General features: G+C 41.3%; 1 protein-coding gene across 4 annotated transcripts in view; it reads left to right on the forward strand.

Annotated features, from left to right (window-relative positions):
• Nucleotides 1–16,436, forward strand: part of LOC149440882 (uncharacterized) — a 117,283-nt gene that overhangs the window by 47,908 nt on the left and 52,939 nt on the right. For 2 of the 4 annotated variants that reach the window (XM_089658109.1, XM_089658111.1), the window contains exon 3: nucleotides 13,080–13,153. The exons of the other annotated variants lie outside the window; for them this stretch is intronic. The gene's annotated coding sequence lies outside the window, so the exon portion shown is untranslated. The remainder of the gene's footprint in view (nucleotides 1–13,079; nucleotides 13,154–16,436) is intronic. 4 annotated transcript variants of the gene reach the window in all.

The following is a 16,436-nucleotide window of genomic DNA, read 5'->3' on the forward strand; positions in this document are numbered from 1 at the left end:
CCCCTCCTAACACCTATGCTAACCAGTGTTAGACATATAAAAAAAATAAATATATACAGTGTATATATACACTACTCGAAAAAAAATAAGGGACACTTTTTAATCAGAGTATAGCATCAAGTCAATTAAACTCCTGGGATATTGATCTGGTCAGTTAAGTAGCAGAGGGGGTTGTTAATCAGTTTCAGCTGCTTTTGGTGTTAATGACATTAACACCAGGTGCACTAGATGGGCAACAATGAGAACCCCCAAAACAGGAATGGTTTTACTGGTTTTTATGTGGAGGCCACTGATGTTTTTTCCCTACTGCATCTTTTTTGACTGTTTTCCACTAGTTTTGCATTTGGCTATGGTCAGTGTCACTACTGGTAGGATGAGGCGATCCCTGGACCCTAGAGGTTGCACAGGCAGTCCAACTCCTCCAGGATGGCACATCAATATGTGCCATTGCCAGAAGGTTTTTTGTGTATCCAAGCACAGTCTCAAGAGCATAGAGGAGTTTCCAGGAGATAGGCAGTTACTCTAGGAGAGCTGGACAGGGCTGAAGAAGATCTTTAACACATCAGCAGGACCGGTATCTGCTTCTTTGTGCAAGGAAGAACAGGATGAGCACTGCCAGAGCCTCCATCAGGCCACTGGTGTGAATATCTCTGACCAAACAATCAGAAACAGACTTCACGAGCATGGCCTGAGGGCCTAACATCCTCCAGTGGGCCCTTTGCTTACTGCCCGGCACCATAGATCTCGATTGGTATTTGCCATTGAACACCAGAATTGATAGGTCCACCACTGGCGCCCTGTGCTTTTCACCGATGAGAGCAAGTTCACCCTGAGCACATATGGCAGACTTGAAAGGGTCTGGAGAAGCCATGGAGAACATTAATGCTGTCTGTAAAATTGTTCAGCATGACCGTTTGGTGGTGGGTCCGGGATGGTCTGGGGAGTCATCTCCATGGAGGGATGCACAGATCTCTACTGGCTAGACAGTGGCACCCTGACTGCCATTAGGTATCAGGATGAAATCCTTGGACCCATTGTCAGACCCTACGCTGGTGCAGTGGGTCCTGGGTTCCTCCTGGTGCATGAGTATGCAGGCAGTTCCTGGAGGATGAAGGAATTGATACCATTGAATGGCCCCCACACTTGCCTGACCTAAATCCAATAGAACACCTCTGGGTTATCATGTTTTCGGTCCATCCAACGCCGCCAGGTTGCACATCAGACTGTCCAGAAGCTCAGTGATGCCCTGGTCCAGATCTGGGAGGAAATACCCCCAAGACACCATGTGTGGGGCCATGCAAGCTACTGAGTACCATTTTGAGTTGCTGCAATTAAATTTCAGCAAAATGGGCTAGCCTGCTGCATAATTTTTTCACTTTGATTTTCGGGGTGTATTTGAATACAGTCCTCTGTAGGTTGATAATTTTCATTTCCCTCACACGATGGGGCATCCTTACTTTCCTAACCTATTACCCAGTCCATATCCGTATAGATATCCAGTAGGGGGCGTGGCTTGGAGCTTGAGCTGCATGGTAGCACACTGAGTGAACTCTAGGGAGAAGTCCGCTTTTGAGCCATTTAAGCGGTACACAGCAGGACGATCATGGGCAGGATCGTTAAGCCCACCTCACACAACCGCCCACACCGCTCGCATTCCAGGTCTGCAGTGTAACAGATTCAGGATTTTTTCCAGAATAGAGGCACACAGAGGAGCAGCCCTGCTGGGAGCAAGATGGCGCCTATACAGCATGAGGAGGTTCACAGTGAGGAGTCTCTGCCAGCATCTGAGGATAGGGTAAGACAGGACACTCGCCCCGATCCACCACTCACATGTTCTGAGATGACACAGATCGCTGCAGATCTGAAGAGAGCGTTCACAGCTGCCATAACCAATTCAAAGGAAGATCTCCTATCTCTCTGACCAATTGATAACTGTGAAGAAGGCTGGTGCTTACAGGGACAGGGTGATCTCTAGGCTGGAGAAAGTTTCTGAAACACATGCCACACACCTGATTAATGTGAATCTCCACCTAGAAGATCTAGATAACAGAGGGGGACGGCATAACTGTGGGGAAATATGAGCTAGGGCTATTGATTCAGGTATACCATTTTGTATTCATTATGCTTGCATTGTTATAAGAGTTAGAGTGATGTTTTAAGTAGATGAAATAATGTCTTAAGTAAATGAAATAAATGTCAGCATTATTTTCAAGTTTATATGGAAAATTTTAGTATGCGTATGTAACAGGTACAACCGCAATTGTAACAGGATGAAGGCTAGACTGCAGATGTTTGCAAAATATCTTAGAAAACATAGATTGATACTCAGGAGATCTGGGGACACAGCCAAAAAGGCAGAATGTACAGACTGAGGTTTAACTGTTTAGGGAAAGTTGAACTTTGTCTGGTATCTGGGTAAAAGTGAAAGGTACGCTTTGTTATTGGATAAGTTAGGTTTACTTTACTATTGGATAATTTGGGTTTGTGGTTTTTATCTTTATAAGCTGTAATGTACGTAATAAACTTTGCAATCTTCCTGTATCCTACTTGAGTGTTGGTTACTTTGATTGCCCGATCGCGATTGAGCCTGTGCCACACCCAGACACTGCGCAGCACAAAGAAAATATAAGAAATAAGAATATAAGGAATCCAGGGAAGGTAGGAATACCTAACAGCTGGTACCAGAAGTGGGGTTCCGATAATCCAGGTGAGTAATATCGTTTCAATATACCTTTGTTATATTCTGATATTGCTTTCTCTGGATACGGTAACGTCCCACGAGCTAGTGTAGAGAAACTGAAAGTAGTTTTGTGTTTTCTAAGTCTAAGATGTGTGAACTAACTAATCCAAAGAGAAGGGACCATATAGGACTTTACATGCTTCTACCAAATGACCTGACCTCCCACACAATATGGGCAGAGGACAAAAATGCAGTAGGCTTTGTAAATTGCACCCCTTACAAGCCAAATTTAAAACAAGACGCGGTCCCTTGTTTTCAAAAACAGTATCCCCTGTCTGAAGAAAAGATAGAGGGTATAAGACCAGCCATACAAATTTATCTGAAAATGGGTGTTCTCAGACCGACAATAAGTCCCTGGAACACACCTATTAATCCAGTAAGGAAGGCAGATGGTTCATGGAGGCTAGTCCAGGATTTCAGGAAGGTGAACAAGACAATTATTCCCCTACCTCCATTGGTAGCGGATATCACGGCAATTTTTGGGGCTATTCCCAGTAGCTCGCGATTCTACACTGTAATAGATCTTTCCAATGCTTTCTTTAGCATTCCGGTTGAAGTAAATGCCCAGAACATGTTTGCTTTCCAATGGGACGGTGGTCAGTTGACCTGGTCTCGTCTTCCTCAAGGCTATGGGGATAGTCCTGCTGCTTTCTCAATGGTATTGAAAGCATCTTTAGACAGTTGGGAGCCAAAGAGGGGATCCACCTTACTCCAATACGCAGACGACCTAATGGTCAGCCATGAACACTGCAAAGATTGTGAGGTAGACTCAAGACACTTGCTAGATTACCTAGCCGGAAAGGGCCATTTGGCCTCAAGAAAGAAGATACAGTGGGTACAGGAACAGGTGGAATACCTGGGTTGCCTGATTTCAAGAGGAGAACAGTCTGTCTCCCCAGCCAGGGTAAAAGCCCTAACGTCCCTCACACTACCAACAACCAAGGCTGCAATGATGTCCTTCCTTGGGTCAATAGTGTATTGCAGGCAGTGGATACCTGACTGTTCCCACTATGATTCGATCCTCAGGGATACAACAAAACAAGAGGCCCCACAACAGATAGAGTGGACCCCGGAGAGGAAGGAAGCTTTTGGTAGGCTGATCAGGTCACTGACTAATGCCCCAGCCTTAGCACTGCCGGACTATGAGAGAGTTTCAGCTTTACAGTGTAGTGTCAGCGGACGCATTTGCAGCCGTACTAACACAGGAACACGGTGGGAAAAATAGACCAGTGGCTTACCTTTCCAAGAAGTTGCCTTGTGTGGTTTTGGGCATGCCTCATTGCCTTCAAGCGATGGCTGCTTGTGCAATGGCTGTAAAGGATGCAAGTAACTTGACACAGGGATCACTGACTGTGTTATAAACTACACATTCAATAGCAGCGCTATTGCACAATATGACGACACAGCACATGACAGCACAGAGACTGAGTGGATATGAAGGAATATGGGGTCAGAGTCAGAGGCGTCCCTGAATCTGTATCTGCTGAACAGCTCAAGTCAGCCTTACAATCCATCTTCAATAATCTTTTAGAGCGGCCTGTGGACACTGTCATTGATTTTGAGATGGCACACAGAGTCCTTAGGCCAAGGGGGACGGATGGCTTCTCTCCCAGAGACATTATTTTTTGTATTGCCAATTGCACACTGAAAGAAGAAATCCTTAAAAAAGCCCAGCAAAATGAGCTAATTACTTTTAACGTTGAGGAACTTGCCCTCTTTCAGGCTCTCTCACCTATTACACTGAAAAATAGAAGAGCATTACGCCCCCTACTGGCCGTTAGGCAGGAGAAGGGGGTTCTTTACAGATGGCAGTTTTGCCTTACAAGCGACTCTGAATGGCAAACACTAATTGCTCAGACTGCCTGCTGACCTTCGGGGTTTCTGTGACGATCTCCAACTTCCACACGTGGAACTTGCTGAATGGTATGAGGAATTTCGACTTCCATCAGCAGTGCCTGTCACTGCGCGCACACCTCAGTTCAGGAACACCAGGAACCAGAAGCAGGCCGGTCCGGGCCCCAGTTTGTCCTCTCCGAAGTCCAAACAGCACAGAGCTAGAGAGGATTTTGATGATACCTGACTGTGCTTAGTCAATCTTTGTCCTCTCTTCTCTTACTGTCCTCTTCCGGAAGGATGAGGTGTTGGGGGTTCGCGTGTCGGGGGGGGGGGGTGTCTTTCATGTGGCTAACCTCCGCGGTCTGGCCTCCCTGGATGCGTGTTCGTCCTAGCTTCCTGTTTTACTGCCTGATATAGGTAGCCTAATTATTGGTTGTGTGTTTTAATCAGCCAGGTGCAGCTATTTTATATTGCTTACGGCCTGATGGTCAGGCTGCTATCTATAAATGGCCAGAAGGGCCCATATTGTCTAATAGTTTTGTGCCCATTGGCTTTTTGTTTGAAATTGTTGCACTTATATAAAGGTTATTTCTACTGATTGCAAATGATTGTTGGATATATGCTGACTCCTATGATATAGTTCTTGCAAATACCTGAAACATGCATTTATTATTTGTGTTGTTGGCTCTGAGTTCAGACCTTCGTTCAAGTTTTGACATCTGTTTAATATCATCTTTGCCGTCTCTAGGGTGTATCTTACAATAGGCACTACTTTTTCTTAGTGACTGATGGCTTTGCTTGTACGATAGCCCCTCCTATTAGCCCCACAATTTGGCAGAGTACCATTTTGTGTTGCATATTACAACGTTTACCATTCCTGCTTACTGCTGCTGATACTTATTTAACCTTGTGATACGGTACTTTTTTCCCTACACCATTTTTAACTTGCTTTTATTGGGTTGCAGTATCCTAAAGGCTAGCGATAAAGGAGATATTTATTTCTCTCTGCACGTTTGTTTGGAGCAGGCCCACTCATGCATTCTTTGTGGTTTCTTCTTGTCATCTCTTTTTTCCCTTTTTTTTCTTCCTTCTCTCTTCTTTCACCAGCATGGCCTACTTTAATATAGGAAACAAGCCCCTGCTTATCTCTCGCAATGTCAGGGGCTTAAATGTTCCCGAGAAGCAATCCCAACTGTTACATGAACTTGACAAAGTCAAGCTTTCCATAGTGTTTCTGCAGGAAACACATTTTAAAACTGGAAAGATACTGAAGTTGTCAAGTAAATACTTTACGAAAGTATACCATTCTATTAATGCCTTGGCTAAGACGAAGGGGGTCACCATATTGCTCAGTAAGGAGGCACAGATTTTGATCACAGACCAATCAATTGACCCGGAGGGTAGATACATCTTCTTAAAAGGCTCATGGATGGGTATGCCAGTCACCTTGGCCAATGTCTACTTCCCCAACTCAGCCCACATCTCCTTTTGTCAGCAAATTGTTGATGAGCTTAAAGGGTTCGCGTCTGGTTGCTTAATTCTAGGGGGAGACTTTAGCATTCCTCTTGACCCTGCTTTAGACATGTCTACCGGGACATCTTGCATTGCTTATACAAATCTTTAAAAGGTCAAGCTACTCCTGAGATCTTTGCAGCTGATTGATGTTTGGAGATCACTTAACCCCACTGAAAGTGATTATACGTGCTACTCTCCACCACACATTCGTTATGCTAGGATTGATTATCTTTTTATCTCCCAGAGTAACCTCCCTCTGCTGCTTGACGCTAAGATTGGGATCCAATCCTTGTCAGACCACACCCCAATAACACTTAGTTTGACTCTCCCCGGCCGGGTAGCTAAGACGTTTAACTGGAGACTTAACCCTGCCTTGTTGACTGATATTGAAATTCTGACCGATGTCACCACTACTATTAAGCATTATTTTGATGCCAACAAGGCGACGGAAACTTTGCCTATTAACGTGGAAGGCACACAAATGCATTGTTCGCGGAGTGCTTATTAAGTGGAGCACTAGGTGGAAACGGGAACAGACCAGAATAATTAGGAAAATTTCCGCATACATCACGAAACCTGAATCCTAGCATAAACTATCCCTTGCTAATTCTATGGCGGCTGCACTTAAGAAGGTGTGGTTGGAATTACAGGCTATTCTAGAAACTAAAAGTGTTCCTTATTCTTCAAAAAACAAATTTATTATGAGGGAGCAAATAAAGGTGAGCGTTTCTTGGCCAGTGCTTGCGTGAGGCTAAGCTAAATGAAAATATCCATGGGGTCTGGAACTCTAAAGGTACCCTGGAACACGATAGTAAAGTGATTGCTTTGTTGTTCCATCAGTATTACTCCAACCTGTATAATTTGCCCCCCACTCACACCCCCAAAGATCTTAAAGGTGAAAAACGTGACCTAATTGAGGATTTTCTTAGGAAAAGCAAACTGCCCTCCCTAAACTGCGCAGATGTCAGATTTCTAGAATGCCCCATTGGGGAGGTTAATGCTATCAAAAGCTTAAAACCAGGGAAAAGCCCAGGCCAAGACGGGTTGATGTCACAGTATTATAAGACCTTTAGTTCTCTGCTTTCTACGCCTCTACTCCAGACCTTTTAACTCTCTGACTGCGTCTTAGCCAATGCCCCCTTCTTTCTCTCTTGCACATATTACTGTTATTCCCAAAAAAGATGAATACCCTGCTGAATGCACAAGCTACAGACTTATTTCCCTACTCAGCACTGATATAAAACTGCTTGCAAACATACTGGCTAACCAGCTTAGGACATATCTCTGATATCATTGGCACGGAACAAGTCAGTTTCATGCCGGGTAGGGAAGCTCGTGACAATATTGTCAAGGCCCTTAACCTAATCTATATCGCGCGTGTTGAGGGCCTCGAGGGCCTTCCCCTCTCTACTGATGCGGAGAAGGCCTTCGATCGTATGTCTTGGGACTTCATGTTTGCTACGCGTGCTCTAATCGGACTGACACCTAACATGCTGAATTGGATCGCTGCTCTGTATCAAAACCCCATGGCTAAGATCAAGGTCAATGGCATGCTCTCTGACACAATCACTATTAAAAATGGAACGAGGAAGGGTTGCCCTCTGTCTCCCCTTCTGTTCATCCTCACCCTTGAATCCTTCATTCGGCTGGTTAAGCAAAAATGAGTGGATTCATGGATTTTGCATTGACAATGTGACTTACAAAACGGCGGCATAGGCAGATGCCCTGTTTATTTTTCATATCTCAACCCCACATATCTGTACCTAACCTTTTGAGCTACCATTTCCTCTTGAATCTGAAAAATTAACTACACTAAGTCAGAGGCCTTGAATTTAACTGTCCGCTCTTTCTCCTTAGCCCTCATTAAGCAAAATTGCTCTTTCAAGTGGATCCCTCTAGCCCTTAAATATTTAGGCATTTGGCTTACTCCAAATTTGGAGGATTTCTACAAGTCTACAAGCAAAAGTTTGTCTCCTTCTTACGCAAGATTCGGAATAATCTTAAAATCTGGCACGCGAAAACCTTCTCCTGGTTTGGCAGAGCAGCGATCATCAAAATTAATATTCTTCCCCGGATACTGTACTGTATGATTGCTCTCCCTATTAGGCTTACTCCACATTTTTTAAGCAATTACAACAGGCTCAGAGAGCCTTTGTATGGGCCAATAAAAAAACCACGGATTTAATTTCATCTAATCACGCGCACCAAAAGTTCCGGTGGTATGGGGTTGTCAGACTTTAAAAAGTATTATTATGCTACTCACATTACCAGAATCATAGACTGGAATTGTCATTCCATACATAAACACTGGGTTTCCCTTGAAAGCTCCTACTCTTCAGCTCCTTTAAGATTTTCACCATGGTTGTCAAAGTCTACCTACTCGAAGCATCTGATGGCTCATCCCTTAATTGGTGCAACTTTAGATGCATATCATGATCTTGCGAAGGTTGAGGGTTTTGCTAGCGCTCCAGGCCCCCTCATCCCCATTGCTGATAATCCAGTTTCCCTCTGGGTTGGAATGTGGAGTGATTCCGGTACACGAGTGGGTCTACCTCTATTGGCGACTCATTATCTCAAGCGAGGGGGATTTGGGTCCAAAGGAGAGTTTCAGGAGATATTTGATCAGGTTTCTCTCCTATACTGGACTTATTTTCAAATACATAATTACTTGACTAACCACAGCCGGATTACGACTCTAGAAACGCTATGTCTGAAAGGGAAACCTGTTGACAAAACCACCTCTTTGGCCTATTCTTGGTTTCAAAACAATCTGTCACCCACGATACTTTTCGGCTAGGTTGGGAATCAGCCTTTCAGGCAAAGTTCTCCGATGACCAATGGAGAAAAGCCTGCATTTTTGCTCACAAATGCTTCATCAGCACCAGGACTCAAGAAATCTCCTATAAATTAACGCGGTGGTACACTACACCGGACAGGTTAAAGAGGTGGTTTCCCCAAACGTCAGGTTTATGTTGGCGCTGTGAGTCAGCTGAGGGCTCCTTGTTCCATGTTTGGTGGCAATGTCCACGGCTTAAGCCATTCTGGGATGAAGACTTGCCCTACTCTATTACGGAGACTGCATTGCCCTTAACTCCTGAATGTTGCCTCCTCCATATTTCTGAGTGCTCGTTGAAATCGTACAAGAGATCCTTGGTGTGGCACCTTTTTGAATGCGGCTTAGTCCTTAATTCCCAGACATTGGAAGACCACTCATACCCCCTCGATTCAAGACTGGATAAGAGAGGTTAATGTTATTCAGGAATTGGAACAGACAATGACTATGACTGATGACATGGTTCCCAGGTTTCACAAATTGTGGTACAGTTGGTATGCTTTCACTTTTTCGGAAAGATATAAAGGGCTGATGGGCAAATAGCTATTTTTCTCTTTTGGACGTGTGGGTCATGCTGGTGAATTATGGGCATCTCTTGCGGAGATGGATCTCTCCTTACTTATGCCATTTTCTTGCTTTCTTTCCTTGCTTTTCAATTTCCTCTGTTCTTACTTTTCTTTCTATCAGACTTGATGATTGTACCTGCAAATTGTAAACGTTTTACTATGGGAATGCTTCCTAATGTTTTGATTATACTACTGAGCTTATTTCGAAACGAATTTGTAAACTGTGTACTACATGATATGATAATATGCTGTACTTTCTTGTAGCTCATTCTTGTTCATATGTTCTGCTTTTTCTTTCTGAATAAAAGCCAATTGTTTAAAAAAAAAAAAGATATCCAGTATATTTTTTCCCCATTGAGATCTGATGTATTTTCAAAGTGTTTCTTTAATTTTTTTGAGCAGTGTATTATGTACCTATTTTCAGTCCAGCCATGTGATCTGGCTCCTCTGTGTCAATCAGTGACAACTGCAGGGGAGAGCAGGGAGCGTCAACAATGGATAGGCCATGGCGGAGCCAGCTAAAATTGGGTAAGTATATACATCTTTCTTACGTAGAGTAGTCAGCATAGGTGTTAGGAGTGGGCAGGGAACATTTTAAGACTAGTTAGGTTTAGCATTGATTAAATAAATAATCACTCCGCAACTCACAAAAATAGATAAATAAACTCACATAGTGAATAACCCAATTTATAATCCCAAGAAAAAGTCACACTTTCACTCTTAAAAGTAAATAATATTCAAACCTTTTTCCTTTCCTTAAATAAAATAAATAAATCAAACAAATAAATATATATATATATTTTCCCAAAATATATTTCCAAGTCCAACATAATCTCTCAATCCTGTGTGTCCAACTTCAATTGAAGTTGAACACACAGGATTGAGAGATTATGTTGGACTTGGAAATTTTTTTAAATTTTATTTATTGTTTGATTTATTTAAGGAAAGGAAAAAGGTTTGAATATTATTAGGTTTAGCATTGAATTCATCTTTAATTTGTGGTGGAAACATGAGTTTAATTATTCGGAGGGAGTCTGTCTGCCTATTAGGAACAAATACACTTTTTGTAAAACTCTGTTTTAGGTAATCTTCAAATCTTCTTATGGCATTAGGTCTATATCTTATAAAATTCATACATTCCAGGCCTTATTTAACAGTTTGTGAAATTAAAATATGTTTAAAAATTATAGGCAACCTTTAACTAGATTCTGCCAGTAACTAGGGTGACAACGCTAGTTTGTGTGTTTTTGGAGGAGCAGCGTTGTTATCTTATCACAGGACTACAGAACAACTTCCCTTATTAGGGACAAAGTTAAGATTTGCTTATATCTTTGGATTTAAATATTATTTTGATATGTGGTTTTCATTGAAGGCAACCCATGCTTTTGATAATTTTTTTTCCACTGTAGACGCTGAATGAAGGAGTATTTCATTCACTCAGGGGAGGTAAAGCATTTTTTTAAACTAATATGAGTCATGTCTATCACATAACAAGGTTTGGAACCTGTCACATACAAGTCGTTTCACGTAGGAGCCTTTATATGTACTCTTGGGGATCTCCTGTTTTACGCCTGAGGAATTTTTATTGAATATGCACCTAACTATCTTATTTGCTTTTCACTTGAAAAAGGTTTGATTGCATTTCATTTTTGTACTACTCTACAGTATTCTCTAGAGTAACTGACTTTTGTTTTTCTCTGCTTTTTCTAAAAGTGCATGTTGTGAGCTATTGTAAAATGTGCCTAAAAGTGAGGCTTGAAGCATTTCACATACAGATTCAGCGCAGCTTGAAAAACAAGATTGATTATTGCTGAGTAGCCTAGTTAAAGTCCTGACCTGAATCCAGTAGAAATGCTGTAGCAAATCCTGACAGGGAAAATACTGTTGAACTATTCTGCAATGTGGTGGATAAAATTTCTCCCAAAAGGTTATTCTAGTTTGTAGTCAAGAAAACTTGCTGTCATGGCAGATAAAGTGCACCTGTGCCCAGACTGAAAATTGAAGTATTTACATATTCTTCACAACCAGAAAAAAAGCTTTAACACAAGTGGTCACTGACCCCCCCATAATTGCAGGTACTGTGGAGACATTCATCTTCAATATTCACAACATTATTATGAGGTCACAGCTCAGCTCCTTTTGTGTCCTCTAACACAAGAACTTAACTCTATTGTAGAAAAACAGCAGGTGCTGTAAGTGATAGAATCCAAACTTTTATGTAATCTTCAAGGATTCATTTCTCCACAGTACCTGCAGCTACAAAGGTCAGTAGGGAGTTTGTTTAAAGTGTGTGTGTGTGTGTGTGTGTGTGTGTGTTTATGGTGTGTGTGTATTAAAACATTTTCTTGGAGACTGTACCCACCATAAAGCTAACAGACACGGTGCAAGCAAACAATGGAGTTTACCCAGAATCCAATTTATAGAAGAAGAAATAAAGCAGTCTGAGTTTGCAACATCTTGTGAATTTATTTAATGTCACACTTTTAGCTTGTAGCAAAAACATGTACAACAGTTTCCAATACATAATTAACCTTTATCAAATCTGATGTATCTAAGAAACACTTAATAAAATCAGGTAGACAACAAACTGCAAATCGGAAATCAATTTAAGTGATTGTCAAGGTAATTTTATTTATACAGTTGTGTTCAAAATAATAGCAGTGTGTTGAAAAAAGTGAATAAAGCTCAAAATCCTTCTAATAGCTTTTATTTCCATACACACAAATGCATTGGGAACACTACACATTCTATTCCAAATCACAACATGAAGAAAAATAGATCAAATTTGTGTTCCTCTAAAAAATTGAAGAAAAGTGAATATTAGACTGTTCAAAAAAATAGCAGTGTTTGTATTCTTCTCTACAAACTCAAACATTCACTATATAAACTGAAAAATGTTTGAAGATGTTGCTTTCCTTTGAATCACTTAATGAATATTTAGTTGTATAAGCACTGTTTCTGAGAACTGCTGTACATCTGTGTTGCATGGAGTCCGCCAACATCTGGCACCTGTGAACAGGTATTCCAGTCCAGGATGATTGGACTACATTCCACAGTTCTTCTCTATTTCTTGGTTTTGCCTCAGAAACTGCATTTTTGATGTCACCCCACAAGTTTTCAATTGGATTAAGATCCGGGGATTGGGCTGGCCACTCCATAACGTCAATCTTGTTGGTCTGGAACCAAGATGTTGCACGTTTACTGGTGTGTTTGGGGTCGTTGTCTTGTTGGAACACCCATTTCAAGGGCATTTCCTCTTCAGCATAAGGCAGCATGACCTCTTCAAGTATTCTGATGTATTCAAACTGATCCATGATCCTTGGTATGCAATTAATAGGCCCACCACCGTAGTATGAGAAACATCCCCATATCATGATGCTTGCTCAACCATGCTGCACTGTCTTCACAGTGTACTGTGGCTTGAATTCAGTTTTTGGGGGTCGTCTGACAAACTGTCTATGGCCACTAGACCCAAAAAGAACAATCTTACTTTCATCAGTCCACAAAATGTTGCGCCATTTCTCTTTGGCCAGTCAATGTGCTCTTTGGCAAATTGTAACCTCTTCAGCATGTTTTTGTTTTTCAACAGTGGGACTTTGCGAGGGCTTCTTGCAGATAGCCTGGCTTCACATTGGCGTCTTCTAATTGTAACAGTACTCACAGGTAACTTTAGACCTTCTTTGATCTTCCTGGAGCTGATTGTTGGCTGAGTCCTTGCTATTTTGGCTATTCTTCTATCCATTCGAATGGTAGTTTTTCGCTTTCTTCCACATTTTTGAGGGTTTGGTTGCCATTTTAAAGCATTTGCGATCATTTTAGCTGAGCAGCCTATCATTTTCTGCACTTCTTTATATGTTTTCCCCTCTCCTATCAACTTTTTATTCAAGGTACGCTGTTCTTCTGAACAATGTCTGGAACGACCCATTTTCCTCAGAATTTCAGAGAGAAATGCACTGTAACCAGCATGTACAACATCTGCTGCCTTCCTTCCTTAACCATTTCAATACCGTGCAATTTTACACCTTCCTGCCCAGGCCATTTTTTCAGGTTTCAGCGCTCTCACACTTTGAATGACAATTGCGCGGTCATACAACACTGTACCCAAACTAAAATTTTATCATTTTCTTCACACAACTAGAGCTTTCTTTTGGTGGTATTTAATCACCGCTGGGGTTTTTATTTTTTGCTAAATTAACAAAAAAAGACCAAAAATTTTGAAAAAAAAACACATTTTTCTTTGTTTCTGTTATAAAAGTTTACAAATAAATAATTGTTCTTCATAAATTTAGGCTGAGATGTATTCTGCTACATGTCTTTGGTGAAAATAACCCAAATTAGGATGTATTTTTTAGTTTGTAGGAAAGTTATAGAGTTCACAAACTATGGTATAGATCTGAATATTGATCAATCCTGAAGTACTGACGGCCAATCTAATTTCTTGAGGTCCAAGAATGTCAGAACAGTACAGATATCCCCAAATGACCCCTTTTTGCAGAGTAGACAGTCCGACGTACTTCATAAGAGGCATGGCGAGTTTTTTGAAGTTGTATTTTTATGTCATAATTTTTTGGAAAATGAAAAAATTAAAAAAATTATTTTCACTATTTTTTTTTTTTACATACTGTCACCAGTGCAGTACAGCGTCATCATATAACTGGCATGGCAGTTAACAGGGACACTGACTGGTGACAGTATGAAAAACAAAAAAATATATATATTTTTCTAATTTTTTTTAATTAAATTTTTTATTACATTTTTTTTTATTTTTTTAAGATTTTTTTTCATATTTTACTATGACCAAAGTAGTACAATGTTACCATAGTAACACTGTACTACTTTGGGGAAGTGATCAGTATTTTTTTTTACACAATTTGCTTATAGCAAAGAATTACTTTGCTATAAGCAAGCATTTACCTGAATGAAATCGATTCATTCAGCTTTTTTTTTTTTTTTTTTTTCTTTTTTTTGTGCTTAGCTGTGATTTGGTCACAGCTAATCACATGACATGTGCATGTGATTAGCTGTGACCATTCACAGCTAGGCACTAGTATACAATGGATGGCATCATGAATGAAGCCATCCATTGTATACAACTGTCATGTGACCTGCTGTGATTGGTCACAGCAGGTCACATGGTACCAGCAACGGGAGCCGGTACTCGGATCTGTCATCGGCCGTGTCCGAGGTGCACGGCCTGTGACAGATCCCGCTGCTGCGCCGCTCTGCATTACCGCAAACGGCGCATGTGCGGGAGCACGCCAAATGGCGTGCACCCGGAATGAAGAGGCACATCTGAAGCCGCCAAACGGCCATTGGCCGGGCGGCTAATGGTTAAATAAGGGCAATAATTGCCACCTGTTTTTCAAAGAATGAATGACCTCACTAATAGAACTCCACACTGCTATTATTTTGAACATGCCCCTTTCAATGAGTGATTCAATTACACAGAATCAGCAGCATGCATGTCATGACTGTTGGGTCTGTTGGATTTCTATTACTCTACTATACCTGCTAGTAAATTTGCCATGTAGAAATATTATTTCTACCAAAAACAGTGATTGATCAGGTTAGTGATGTCTGACTGCTATTATTTTGAACACAACTGTATATTTTTTAAAATAACATGTCATACTTGCCTGCTCTGTGCAATGGTTTTGCACAGTGCAGCCTTGATCCTCCTCTTCCCCTGGCTTCCCCTGCCTTTCTAGTACCTCCCCAGCAAGCCATTTGCTATGGGCATACTCGTGCATGTTTGATCCCGAACCACACAGTGCGGCTTGGCCTTGCTCCCTCATCACTGGATTTGATTGACATCAGCAGGAGCTAATGGCTTCTGCTGCTTTAACTCAGTCCAGTGAGGAGGGAAAAAGAGAGCAGTGAAAAACAATTGTTGAAGCATAACAGATCGTAAAAATATATGAAAATCAAGATCCACGTTAAGACCCTTCAGAAACATCGTATTTAAATATGATATCCTTTAACCTCTGGTGGATTGCTTTTCAGAGGGCAGTGGACTAGTTGACTTGTCGTAGGGGAGGCGATATGCCTTTTTCAACCCTAAAATGGCCAAACCACCGCACATAGCTGCGTGCACTGCACACGATTGGAAGGCAGTTGTAGTGCGACCTTGTTAACTTTAATGGTACAGTTGGTACTGCCTGCCAGGTGGGACAGGGGATTTAAATTTTGCTGCAGCATATGTACAGCTCAGAGTGGCTGCAAGTTCCATTTCAAGTGGGCGGTAAAACCGCTGACCACGTGTGAGCCAACCTAAGTGTAGTTAGTGGCTGTTTGTGTTCTGGTATGAACTTGCTGTACAAAGCCATCGTGCACAGAAATGGTGTTTGCAGCCTTGTTTCTGGGTATCCCTGTCTCATGCATGATTTATTGCTGCCAATACCAGTTGAGCATGTCCCCCTACAAAAAAAATTCTATATAACCTTTTGAGTACATTTTGCTGTATATTTCCAAATATTCAGTATGTGAAGCAAGAGCTGTTTTTAGCTTTGTCTGCACAACAAATGCGCCTTGATAGCCCACAGCTGTGGTTTACAAAAAACAACTGCTTTGTATGAGCTGCTGAATTAGAATGACATCATTGTTCTTGTTGGAGGAAAAAAAGGTTAAGCATTTCTGAATTTTTACAAAATGCCACACCATTAACTACTGGAGAAATTTTGTGCCTTCAGCCATAGAGAGCCAGTTGTGATTGAATTTATGCAATATTCATGTACACTGCTAAATTATTATAATACTGCAGTCTTATTTTTGAGAGATTCTCTTCTTTCCATTTTATTTAGCAAAAATTAATGAAGCGAATACAGATTTTTCAACTGACTGCAGCATTCTAGTAATTTAATCCGATAAAATGAGATGTGAAAAACTGTAAAGGTTGTTTTAGTGCTTCTCAGCCTTTACATTAAACAGAGTCAGACCCTCTCTTCCA

This window comes from Staurois parvus, unplaced genomic scaffold, assembly GCF_062004578.1.
Source record: "Staurois parvus isolate SC_StPar_1 unplaced genomic scaffold, SC_StPar_1.0 ptg001051l, whole genome shotgun sequence".
In the NCBI taxonomy this organism is placed as follows: domain Eukaryota; kingdom Metazoa; phylum Chordata; class Amphibia; order Anura; family Ranidae; genus Staurois; species Staurois parvus.